Source organism: Branchiostoma lanceolatum, chromosome 1 (assembly GCF_035083965.1).
Source record: "Branchiostoma lanceolatum isolate klBraLanc5 chromosome 1, klBraLanc5.hap2, whole genome shotgun sequence".
In the NCBI taxonomy this organism is placed as follows: Eukaryota; Metazoa; Chordata; class Leptocardii; order Amphioxiformes; family Branchiostomatidae; genus Branchiostoma; species Branchiostoma lanceolatum.
In genome coordinates this window covers 15,069,976-15,078,555 of record NC_089722.1, presented here as the reverse complement: position 1 = coordinate 15,078,555, position 8,580 = coordinate 15,069,976, and positions in this window count along the sequence as shown.

Here is an 8,580-nt window from a genome sequence, read left to right as displayed (position 1 = left end):
GAGAGACATCTAGAGTACCTGAGGGGTGAATGACTTCGGAACGGTGATCACCATTGACGGGCTTTGTGTAGTACACCAAGGTTCCTGTCAAGTCGTGTAGATGTTGCTTTGAGCTCAGATGTAATCTCCTGCGATACCCTAATTGACATTACTACACGGCTAAAGAAGGCCTAGTCTTCCATCAGAAAGCAGGCACTTCCTTTGTTCCATCACGGATATCATCCTTCAGAAGCGCGTGAGATTCGAGTTGGCAAAGAGGCTCTGATGCGAGCACCGTTACAGACTTAATTGGATCACCGAACTGCCTTTAACATCTAATTCTTTTATCTGTATACCAGGTAGAGCCAGGTTTGAATTACAATACATGCAATAAGCATCTCACTCTGCAGTTGACACATACCTGCAGGAATAAGAGAATTGTGTAATTATCAGTATTTTGATCACTATCAAGCTGAAATCTATGAAAGGTAAAGTCAATGATATGGTTATCATTTATCTATCAGCAATATCACTCACTCACTCACTCACTCACTCACTCTCTCCCATAGCTAAGTCAGCCGTTAGCGATATAGATGATATGAACTTTATACTCATGGCGTTTTGATGTAGGGAAGTGATATCAGCTGTAACCTTGCGATCTTTTCTACCGAAGGTCTAAGTACCTCTAAAAGAGAAGTCCCAAGTGAAAACAACTGTACTTAATTTGATGGCACGTTACATCTGAGCAACACACGTAAATATGACCTCTACCAACCAGCAGCCAATCCAGAGGTTACGTACGGAGAAACAGATAGATGCTAGATGCTAAGAGTAAGAAGACGCAGCAATGCAGGTGTTACATCCTTTGTAGACTATCAGGTAAGTGCTGTTTATCATAAATTAGCATTTACAAATCTTATGAAGGCCAGTCTTAGACATTAAGGAGTTCATAACTGTAACGTCTTTAAGCTACGTTGAAGATATGTTTCGCGTAGTTTGTACATCGTTAGCACACAGCTTTCGCGTATGGAAGTGCAAATTGTTTGTACTTTTGCCCTTGGGGCTTAATCATGCACAAAGCGTAGGGCGATATCTGTGCGAAGAGCGCGGCTAATGCTAACGATAAAAGCAACACTTACGGCTGCACAAGGTCCAATATACAAGTCGATGAGCTACAGGAGATCCGATCTGTTTTCACAGGATGCAGAGAAACGCAAATGGACCTGTCAAACCGGCATCGTGAAGACTACGGGTATATACACGACTGTACAAAACAGAAAAATAAAGACCCAGAATGAGATTGGTCCCGGATTGTGCCAGTGGAAAAGACACTTTACACGACTTTCCCCACACGCCAAGGTGTATAAAATGGATATGTTGTTATCTGTACGTGGCGCTGTTAAAGGCAACCTAAGCAATATTAGGGCGCTGAAAGTCATATATTCAAAATCAATTTTTTTTCTGATTTCTATCCATAGTAAGTTTAGATAACACTAATCCATTGTATATCGACCATCATGGAGCAAAAATGTGATGTCGTTGTGCGGTGGGAACTCATTGAAAATCTGAGCACTTGGAGGCCAGCCATCATTTCAAATCTTCCGAACATGCACGATTCTGACCGATAAGTCCCAAACGCTTCCGAGGAAATAATCATGTGGTCATGGCTCAATATGCTTGGGTATTGTGACGTCACGCGGCCGGAAGTTACAGAAGATTGTCGACAGAAAACGGTTACGGCTGGATTCTGGGCTGATTTTTGGGGGGACCCAATAAATAAAATACTCATTTTGTGGCTTGCTTCTGTACCATTTTTAAACGCCCAAAGTATGAAATAATGATGCAGATGTGCTAATATAGGGAAGTAAATGTAAATTTAAACCTCACCAAACAGAATTGCTTTCCCCAGAATATTTCAAGTTTTACCCCCTGAAATCGCTTAGGGCACCTTTAATATAAGTTATAAAAACTTGGGTCCCGTGTCACGTCGTCCTTGTCTGTCAAAAACCTAAGTAAAAAAAAAGATTGTTTGATGTCATTATCTTGAAATAAGACGATCTACAAAAGGGTGCTTTTGGAAACTTTTGTTAGCAACTATCCGTGATCAGTGATGAAATCCCTTTATCAGTAGCAATGTGTTTTCTGGAAGATGTATGAAAGCTGTCTACATGAAGACAGGCGGTCTCTATCTAAAGTTTAAAAGCTGACGCGGCAATACATTGTAACGGTTATACAATGACCTGGCCTTTTATGAACTGCAAAATGCACATGTGTACATTCATCAATGATAGAAGTATGTTAATATACAGAGAGAAAGGCTAAGACTATATGAAGTAGATGAAACTAGGATTGGTTCTGTATCAATATTAATGCTCTGCCCAACAGACTTAATAATAGATGCAAGGAAATATTAAGTAAAAGTTAAATTTCTGGCGGCAACCACTGTGCCCTTTTTACTTGGGTATGAAACCTCTGTAGCCAAATAAATGTAATTATTGTATTACACGTATATTAGATGCGTACAATTCGGTTAATTTCTTGTCTCTACTTAGTTGAGTAACATGATATGGTACATAGATGTTAAATTTATTCTACGTTTATGTTGGTAAGGTTTGAATAGAGTCGTGCTCATCCAAGGCAAACCCATCAATTACATGTTAGACACAGTGTGGCATCATTCCCTTCAACGGAACAGTGAACATCATAACCCCTGGATATGAAAATTGTAACCAGTTAACACATCGTTCAATCGCTTGCAGTATTAACTCCGCCCATAAAATATAACTATAGTTCACATGTCGTGATCAAAATAGCAATCCACTACACATGCTTTAAGAATGACAAAGTTTAACAATGCCTTATTATGGAGCCAACTGCCTTAGGAAAGCTTCATTCACTCTTTTGACCACAAATCAAGAATGTTCTGGGTTGAATATATAACATAAAGAGTGTTGTCATATGTTAACATCAAAGGCTTCTGAAGACGAAGATATTGGCTCATGATTCTATCACATATACTTAGGCACACAATGGCCCCAGGTATTTCTACAAAATGCATTTTTGTCAATTATTCATTGCAATACCATACCCAAGAAGGTATACGAAAACATGCTTTAATTTAACCCTTAAGATTCAATCTCTTGTGAGAGGGTCGGGATAAAGATAATGGTTGTTAAGAGGTCAAAATAACGGGAATTGTTATCACGGATGCCATTAATTTTATAGCTCTATCACGAAGTCGTTAATTTTACAATGTAATACTCGATTTTTCGTGCTCTTCTGAGAACCAATGGGGGATTTAATGATGCATGTCTGGATGCCCCTCGTATAAATCAGCTACTGCACTTGGCAAACGTTAACATGTGATTTTTTTAGTTGCTTGATCTCAACAGCGAGAAGAGGAAATGTAAAATTCAAAAGCAGTAGCATGCGGGATGCAAAGGATGCTTCACATTTAGCACTCAGTAACAATCTCACTAACAACCTCCTCGCTACAAGCGCTGTGCATGACAATTTTCGAGAGGAACTTTATTGCACGACATTCGTACACAGTACAACGTATGGCAACAACTATCAAACATACTACACAATCAAAGTTAAGAATAAAACATATGCGGACTTTTGAGATGGCAATGTTTAAGTATTCGTCTTTGTGATAACGCTTTGAGGTCTTGCAAAGTATTTTATCTTCTCTGTATCAGTAAGTTCGCATGTGGCTGCATATCCATATAAAATATGCTGAGTGTAACCGTTTTGGCCTTTTGGTCTGGACCACTATTCGTTACACGAGAATCGGTAGTTCACCTCACAGCTTGTTCATTATTTGTTAACAGTAAATGGCCCATACTACTAGCAAGACCTTTTCAAGCCTTTGATTGATCACATTGATGTTGCTCGCGGCAGGAATACTGTAATTGAGTCTTTGACGCAACCTTTACCTCCAATGCAAGAGAGTTCAGCGCCCGTTTGACTAAAGCCAGATAGCAGTTATGTAACTTTTGTTTTATTCACAAAGCGACGCGTCAGACTCAAGGGATTGAGATTCAATCTTGGGTAGCTCCCGTCATTACGAAACACATATGGCAAGATTACAGATCACACTTGTGTCGTGAACTACTATGATTGATGTTCAATGGTAGCGTGGTAGATAAGAATAGACGCTATAGGCTAACGTGTCGTTCTGAATATAAATGAATAAATGTAGATGTTAGATAGATGGTGTTCAATGTCCATACTTAGTCTAGTGGATATGTGTCAATTTATCGGAATACTAGTTCGTGATTTTATGGGTATATTAATACGGAAGTATAAGTTACGACATCAGTCACTCGTTGGGGTGACGTTATTGGATAAAGCTGGGGTATGTATTTGTACATGGAGAAAGCATACTAACCTTTAACACCTGCTTGGAAGACCCATATCAGCTTTAATGACTTTGGTGCCTGGTTGCACTGGAAATAGAGCAGAACGGAAAAGATTAGATTAACAGTTGGAGTTTGGGAATACCTCTTCGCTCAGCTAATTGTACTTCCCCCCTGGTCTCTTACGGACTTAACACCCTCTTCCCCAAGCTGATTACATACTGAAGCTTCAGCTACAAAAAGTTAATTTTTTCATTCTTCGTTGCCAGGATACAAATGGATTGATGACCTAATTTTGTAGGCATTTTATATCAAGTTTGAAACGCGACAGTCTTAGCCTTTTGGGCAAATTTACCATTTCACACTCTAAGGTCCTACAGGTCAAAGGTAAGATACATCCCTTGGTGCCGAGTCAGTCAAGATCAGACAGGTCATAACCTGGTACGGAAGTATCTTAAACCTAGCGGCAATTGAATGCATCTTTGTTGGCACATACGCTTGCAGACCTCAAGATGCAGAACATGCTCATAAAAAAGTGCGTGACATGTCTTGTGCTCAGGTCTTTTAGTAGGTAGTCCATAGCCTTTCAATGAGAGCGCTAAGATATGCGCGGTGAAAAGTATGTCAACACTACCCTGGGGCAAAGCATAACAACGATTTGTGTTATTGAGATGCTGATCTGTAAACGAGGTAACGGGTCGACTGGAGCGTGACATGTCAGCTGCCTGGTTCCGAGTTCATGCAGCCCAGAGGGTAGAATACGTAAGATTGCCAACGTTGCTAATGCATCTAGCGGATATTTTCAACCATGGTCCGTGACAGATACTGTTTGATAATCTTTTTCTGTAGCAAGCTTGAGTAGTCCATGCAAGCCTTGCCAATGGCAGAGACATTGGGTAATGAAGGAAACATGTGATGATTAGGGTCACAGAAAGTCTCAATTAATATCATCAACAACACTCTTATTAGCACAAAGTGCTGGAAAGTAACATGCCGTGGCTAATTATCTTATTGTTTTAGAATAATTATTATACCAAGACGCACCATCGTCTTGTTAAACTGGAAATGTTAGGGAAAACTAAGGTTCTGTGTACAATGGATATGGTACAATGCTAGAGCATATTCACTCTCAGTCAAATAGTACGGTTTGCCACTTGCTGTAAGTGGTCGTACAGATTGTAGCCTTTTTCTAATATATGGGTAAGTAATTTGCCTGGAAATGTGGTTATATATGCGACCTTCATAAGTGTTTCTTACCTAGGTTAAGATGTGTCACACAACTAGTTTGAAGGGTATTTTGCCGGTTGATTTGGGACAGCACTGTAGCAAATGACGTGTGGCGTCTGGTAGGCGCTGGCCTAGTTTTACCCTTTGTTTTTTATCGATATGTGTACTCCCAGCGGAGACCAATCGTAAAATTATCCTCCAGGTTATTGAATCCTACTTGGTGTACATTATCCGGGCTATGGTACAGAATTAGGTGCACGTAGATCTGCAGAGACATTAGCCGTATCATTGGCCACAGGACGACCATTATATAAGTGTCAATATCACTTCTTGCATCACTAACCAAAGCAATATAACTTCATATTTTGGCAACCACTTGAGACACACGCAGTACATCGTTGAGGTGTCCACCAATGGTGGGTGGGAATAAATTACAAAACTTATCCGCCATTGATTTTGGTGGTTCAGTTGGACCACTAAGCCCATTCGTTATTACCGTTATTGTACGGGACATTGGCGTGTGATCTTCAAGACCTGCAATGGGTAGCAGTAATAAGGTGAGATAGTCGTGTACTTTCTACTGTTCTTAGATTGGTGATTTATTTCATAGCGACGTAACAATCTAACTATTAGCTCTCTCGGATACGAATGAGGTTATCTGTTCGACTATTGTAATACCTGTATTGTGCTACAGATTCCAAATGCCCCATGATATGTTAGATCAAAGTGTTGTATGCTGTACATGTGTTGTGCTACAAAGTCGAAATGCCCAATGCTATGTCAGACCAAAATGTGCACTAAAACTTTTGAAAAGTACAAAGCCTTCAGCTAAGTGTGAATGCGAATAATATGTTACATTTCATGTTCTTGAATCGGGTTAACCGGTTATGATTGCGAGCAAACATTGCAATGTGGGAACATCACACCTAAACATAATCAGGTTCTGAGTAACGACAGACGTTTAAAAATTTGATAGCTACCAGTTTTTGCATATTCTGGCTACTATTCCTGATGCAAGCTCCATCTATCACTCCATCTGTTCTATCATTTGACAATGAGATGACACACATACACTGCTCTATCACTGAGAATGACGCAGTCTGCCGCCGATGCGTGTTGGCATTCTACATGGTTATCATCGCCCCGACATCTGGCAATATCCTCATGTGGTCGTCATATTTGCCTTCAACAGTAGAAGACCCAGTTCTATCAGTATCAATTAATATGTGTTATTATGATCGGTGCTCCAATAAGGGAAAGGTAAAGTGTACTGTATTTGCTTTTGCCAATGCCATGTCATCGCAAACTGATAAGATATCATCAGAATGACCTGAAATGGTTCATTGGTCCAAGAGCAGAGTGAATGCATTTGCGAGTAGCTCACAATAGGCTGGGACAGTTTTCTTATTTTACTTGAATTGTCTAATAGTCACAGAATTTTACAATGATCTGATTCCCTCAAATAAGGAACTGTACAAAGGGCCATATAATTCCATTTAAGTAAAAAAAGCTCCTTTTCCTATTTGATGTAAATGCAATGGTTTTTAAGTACGTAGCCATACACAAGGAACCCACATGCAATAAAACTAATGGACCGAATAGAGACTAAAGAATGCAAAATTTAGTAGCTGGGTTGATTTAGCATAATCAATATCGCAGAATGTATCATTAGGTCTCCGTCTTGTCTTTAGACGTAAAGTAGAGGGTAACACTTGGAAATGGATCGATAACCCTTCATGTTTAATATTCAGAGGGACTTATGTCCCCGCGGGGAGCACCGATGGATTGTAGCTCAGTGTCTACACAATGCCTGTGGGCAAATGATTATGCCAATCTTGGCGGGGAAATTCAATAAACCAATTTGTTCCAACAAGTTTCCCGTCAGATCGAACAAATTTATCGTTTAATCAGCCCAGTTGGGGGCTTCCTTGCTCGCAAGTTGTAAATTAGTGTCGCTACAAACGAGCAGGTAATCTTTTCAAGCGCTGGTACCAGAGGCGGTGCCCTAGTGTTTTCAACTTTCAACTCAGGTTATTTATAGGCTTTGACTTGAATGCTGCTATTATCATTTATCACCTTATCAGGGTGGGGATCACAACAATCAGTTAGTATCCCAATGACCCTTTGCGCAATTTGTCTAGCGGGACGAAAGCGCATATTGATTGGCATTCCATGTCGTTACTAGATACATAAAAACGCTTTAACATGAGAAAACTGATGACGACTACCATAGCAAAACATCAGACACCAAGCTAGATGTCTGCTTCTGCAATAATTCAAAGGTGACAATAGAAACATCCCCGTTCCAACTTTGAGAACTATGTGATGTAACTTTGGCTTTAAACAACGCATCCCGAATGTTGGCTGCCTGTGGCGATTTGTTTTACACAAAATTGTCCCAGATACTGTGATAGGTTCCAAGCATCCTCTAGTATGCTGTAATGTTAAAGATATCATCGGCATTAAGAAGGTAACCTTAAGGTAATATCGATGCTAGACGTTTTGAGAAACACCGTCTTCAAGGAAAGACCCTCAAGTCATGTATAGTGGTTTACAAATAACTCATATATCCTTTCATTAAAGCTTTGTCGCCAGAGGCTTTCACTGGTGGATCCAAGTTCTAGAAACCTTTCCAACTTTTTGAGGCAGACCGAAAGCATACTTAATGCCTACATGTCTTTCGGCTCTAAAAGCATCAAGGAGGTTGCGCTCTAGTCTCTTGTCTATAGATGAAGAAGGTTCCCTCGGGTTATGCTACTTAACTGTACCTCCGCATGTCAGTCTTGAGAAACGGGAAGCCAGACATATTGTCGTCGTCTGTGGTTCTCTGGAGAATTGTACTAAAGCCCTCTCTCACTGGAACCGCGGCACGCTGGCGGCATCGCAAAACTCGTTTTGTGTTACCCTTGACTTTATGATGGAAATATCATTCAAAACCTACAAGTATGACCAAAAAGACAACAAAACACTCAAAGATTAGAAAATTCGACTTTTTGTCGATGGAATTCGTTAA